Raw genomic sequence first — 5083 nt, forward strand, 5'->3', positions numbered from 1 at the left:
TCTTTCGCGTTCGTCTTTGGAAACTCAATTTTTTGTCGTAGGTGAACAGTGCGACACAAATATTGACGTCTGATTTCAGATACTGGATTTTGGCATGAGATTTAGAATTCGAATACAGTGAATGACGGACGACATATGAGTTATACAGCTTGGTTGGAGATGACCATAGAATATAATTGCCAAAAGGCATCACACCAGCATAAGTGCTAGAAAGCCAGAAGCAAACAAAATCCATAGAAAAACTGGTTTAGCAAAGAAAATAGGCAAGGTAAGATGCTTTTGTCAGGGACCAAAGAGAATTGAAGTAGAATGTAAGGCAGAGAAGAACAATAATCCTCATTTTTTTCAGGAAGAAGCATTTGTGAGTAAGAAACATTTTCGAAGTGGAATTGAGCAGGATATGTAGTCTTTTATTTTTTTCGTTTCAACTGCTAGCAATAATCACTCCAACTGTAGGAAGAAAAATATTATGGGAAGAATGGTGCTATGTATTGTAACAAAACTTCAAAATCTTGAAATCAGTATAAAAAAAGTTCAACCTTGACTGATTGAACTTCACTAGCGAGTTAAGAATAATGACATTAAAAAGTAGATTATTATTGGTAATTTCATCTTTCAAGCGGAAAACAAAATGGGAAACATACCACTTTACATGAGTTACATGATAAAAAATTGTGACACTAGATATAAAAGTCAAATATGGATTTAACCGGTCCAGGCATTTTTTTTGCATGACTTGTTGATTGCACGAGTTGCTGTTTTCCTTCGTTCGAACCACAAACCAGCCGAACGCCCTCGCTCGCTTTTGTCTCTCACTCAATTCGCAAAAATCACAGAATTCATCAGACCTACATTAATTTTCCCGCTCTCCCGTCTTCTCTTCTCTATTTAAGAAGGATTGAGGGTTAGGACATCGCTTATATCTAAATCTTCCTCCCTATAGCAACCGCCAAACCCTTGTTTCTTTTATTTTCTTCCTCTTCTGTCAACAACCACCTACACCAAGCCCTTCAAATAGTGAATTAAAGCTTTTCCCTTTCTCCTCTCCTTCCTCCTTTCTTCCTCTTTGTTCTCAAGGTGTTGAAATAAATGTTCTGTTTTGTAATGTTTTTTTTTTTTGGCTAGGTTTGATTGTTGTTGCCTTTACATATTATTATGATGCGTTTTAAGTTGCTTTGGGAGGAGGTCTCATTTGTGTTTGATGTTCGATTTGATAAAAAACTCTATATTATTTTATATCTTTTAGGTGTATTATTAATCTAACATTATTTATGGAGTACGTATTCTTTTAATTTGGTCTCTATAAGGTGTCTTGTTATGTCATATGTTAGACCGCTTTATTTGATAATTGATTTGGTGTTTTGGTGTGACTAAAGATTTATTAGGATATTCACCATTATGTTTCAAAGTGCGTGCTTAATTAATAATATTTTTTGCTTCACTTCTTGTAGGACCTTGGAGTTGTTGCCCTCGTAGCTTTGAGTAACTGTTATTTATTTTGGGATAAACATAGCATTCTTTGTAAGGGATTATGCCATTGTTATTTCGATAAATACAAATAATGTAATATATTTTCAGTGAAAATATATTGTTTTAATTCTATTGTACAGGAAAAATATAGAAAATGCTTAAAATTCTAAGTTTGATATAGCGTCGTGGCATCAGAACAAATAACGCTTAGTGCCTTCAAAGACACCATTAGAGCGCCAGAATATCAGCATTTTAGTGTTGATTTTTCTTCGAGCAGCATCGCAGCGATCAAATATCAAGATCACAGTGCCAAGTTCTATGTTGTCCAGCATGGCTGCGTCATAATCAAAGACGCCTCAGCGTCAAAAGTACCTTCTTGGCGTCGTTGCGTCCGAAAGTCAGCAGCGCCCCAGCATACTTTCCAAGGACATGAACTGTCAGCGAAGTGGCGCGCTATTTACTAAGTAGCTGATTCATGTTAGCAAGTGCCGCAGCGGCACCAGAAAAACAACGCAACAAAATTAGTTCATTGATTGGGCGTAACGACATAGATCTTTCTAGCGCCGCAGCGCCAAAGGACTATTTTGTGTTTTCCTATAAATAGTCATTGTGTTATGTTTGTAAGAGAGTTCAGTCATTTATATAATTTCAATCCAATTCAGAGTGCTTCTATGAAACTCCCTTATGGTGACAACTAAGAAAATATAGGAAGTACTTAATATTATTATTATAGTGTTTGTCTTGTGTTTGTGGAAGCAAATCTATAAGTAAAGAGAAGTAGTGTACATGAGATCCATTGAACTATTCTTGTGATATATATTTCTTATATTTTCTTTCTATCATGCTATCAATGAAAATGAGTTTGCTTCAATTCTACGTCTATGTATGACTAAATTCTATTTTTTTTATTGATGATGTAAGTATCGTGTGTAGTACTAATTTATTCTCTTATTTCTTAAATGATTAAACAAATATTTTCAATATTATCATATCTTCATTTGGTGCATATCGTGGTCATATGTGTAGTTAAAATTATGTGTAATGTGGGGCCTCGATAGAAGGAACCAAACCTAACTAGGAATATTGAATTAGTATGCGTCATGCCTAAGCATATAGGGTATGAAATATACTAATTTTTTAAAAATATGATATAAACATAGGAATTTGATAGACATCCTTTGTCCCTAAAAGCTCGAAAGGGATCTCGGGATGCATATGCTCTAAATAACATCATAATTAAATTATAATCATTAGGAAAAACATATTATTTACATTCATTAAGCCAAAACATTATATTTTTACAATGTATTCATTATTTTATCTTGTTTTAATTAAGTGATTGAATCTCCACAACCTTTATTTTTATTGAGTATGATAATTTTTGTAATTTTAGTAAGTAGAAAACATTAGTATTTGTAAGTGAGTACATCTTCATCGTGAGATCGATACTTTACTCTATCACTGTATTACTTGATTCAGCATCTATACTTGCATATATTAAGTGAAGACCTTATAATTTTTTTGTATCAAAGAAAACCTAAGCATTACTAGGGATTAATAGAGCCTTAATTAATTTCACAATTCTATAGGTTACTCCATTGGCCTCATCATATTTGTATAAAGATCTTAGAAATTTTAAGTTGACAGTTCTATGTTAAATTTCATTTATTATTCGTGATGATATAATTAGCATCTATATAGAGCCAACGTAAACATAATTAATTATTGCATAAGCTTTATTCATTTAAATTATGTGATGATAAATGTAAATGAATACATGTTATCCCTGTTAAATGTAATAACTAGTATTTTTGCAAGTCATATAGCTTATGAAATTTCTAAATTTTTCTTAGTAATTGTACAATGCACATGACAAAAATTGCTTATAAAAAAAACATGATATACATGTCTGCAATGGAATGTAAGTCAGTAGAACCCTTCTGAAAATTGGCTATCGGCTCCTTCCAACTTTAAGACCAATACGAATTGGTGTAGGATATGAAGACAAACAACAAAATTAAATTTTTGCTGGATTCATTGTTGAGAGCTCAAAAATAAATCAGACAACAAAATTACACGTAATAGGATAAAAATTTGATGTTGTTGTTGTAACCAGACAGCAAAATCATATTTTAAAGCACAACTTCTTAGGGCATCTCCAACTGAAAAACTCATTTTCCACTCTAAAATATAACTGTTGTAATTCATTTCCAATCGAACTGTATTTTTTTCTTCTTCCGCGCGCTTCATGCGAAGGTAACAATCAGTCTTCTCTTTCGCCCGCTTTTTTTTCTCTTTCGCGCTCGTCTTTGGAAATCCAATTTTTTTTCGTAGGTGAACAGTGCAACACAAATATTGACGTCGAATTTCAGATACAAAATTTTGGCGTGAGATTTAGAATTCGAATGCAGTGAATGACGGACGACATATGAAGGTATACAGCTTGGTTGGAGATGACCATAGAATATAATTGCCAAAAGGCATCACACCAGCATAAGTGCTATAAAGCCAGAAGCAAACAAAATCCATAGAAAAACTGGTTTAGCAAAGAAAATAGGCAAGGTAAGATGCTTTTGTCAGGGACCAAAGAGAATTGAAGTAGACTGTAAGGCAGAGAAGAACAATAATCCTCATTTTTTTCAGGAAGAAGCATTTGTGAGTAAGAAACATTTTCGAAGCGAAATTGAGCAGGATATGTAGTCTTTTATTTTGTTCATTTCAACTGCTGGCAATAATCACTCCAACTGTAGGAAGAAAGATACTATGGGAAGAATGGTGCTATGTATTGTAACAAAACTTCAAAATCTTGAAATCAGTATAAAAAAAGTTCACCCTTGACTGATTGAACTTCACTAGCGAGTGAAGAATAATGACATTAAAAAGTAGATTACTATTGGTTTCATCTTTCAAGCGGAAAACATAACACCTTTATCCGAAAATGGGAAAGCATACCACTTTACATGAGTTATATGATAAAAAATTGTGACACTAGATATAAAAGTCAAATATGAATTTAACCGGTCCATGCATTTTTTTTTTCTCATGACTTGTTGATCGCACGAGTTGATAGAGTCTTAATTAATTTCACAATTCTATAGGTTACTCCATCGCCCTCATCATATTTGTATAAAGTTCTTAGAAATTTTATGTTGCCAGTTCTATGTTAAATTTCATTTATTGCTACTTAATTGCAGTATCTCTCATTTATTATTCGTGATGATATTAACATGTATATATAGAGCCCACGTAACCATACTTAATTATTGCATAAGCTTTATTCATTTAAATTATGTGATGATAAATGTAAATGAATACATGTTATCCCTGTTAAATGTAATAACTAGTATTTTTGCAAGTCATATAGCTTATGAAATTTCTAAATTTTTCTTAGTAATTGTATAATGCACATGACAAAAATTGCTTGTAAAAAAAACATGATTTACATGTCTGCAATGGAATGTAAGTCAGTAGAACCCTTCTGAAAATTGGCTAGTTAGATTGATGAACTCACAGAGTGGCGACTTTGTTTGCCTTTCCAATGAGGGGTACTTGACATCAATTATAAAAATATGTACATATGTATTTATATATACCTATATTTGAATTAAGTGGC

The sequence above is a fragment of the Dendrobium catenatum genome, unplaced genomic scaffold, assembly GCF_001605985.2.
Source record: "Dendrobium catenatum unplaced genomic scaffold, ASM160598v2 fragScaff_scaffold_1228, whole genome shotgun sequence".
Classification (NCBI taxonomy): domain Eukaryota; kingdom Viridiplantae; phylum Streptophyta; class Magnoliopsida; order Asparagales; family Orchidaceae; genus Dendrobium; species Dendrobium catenatum.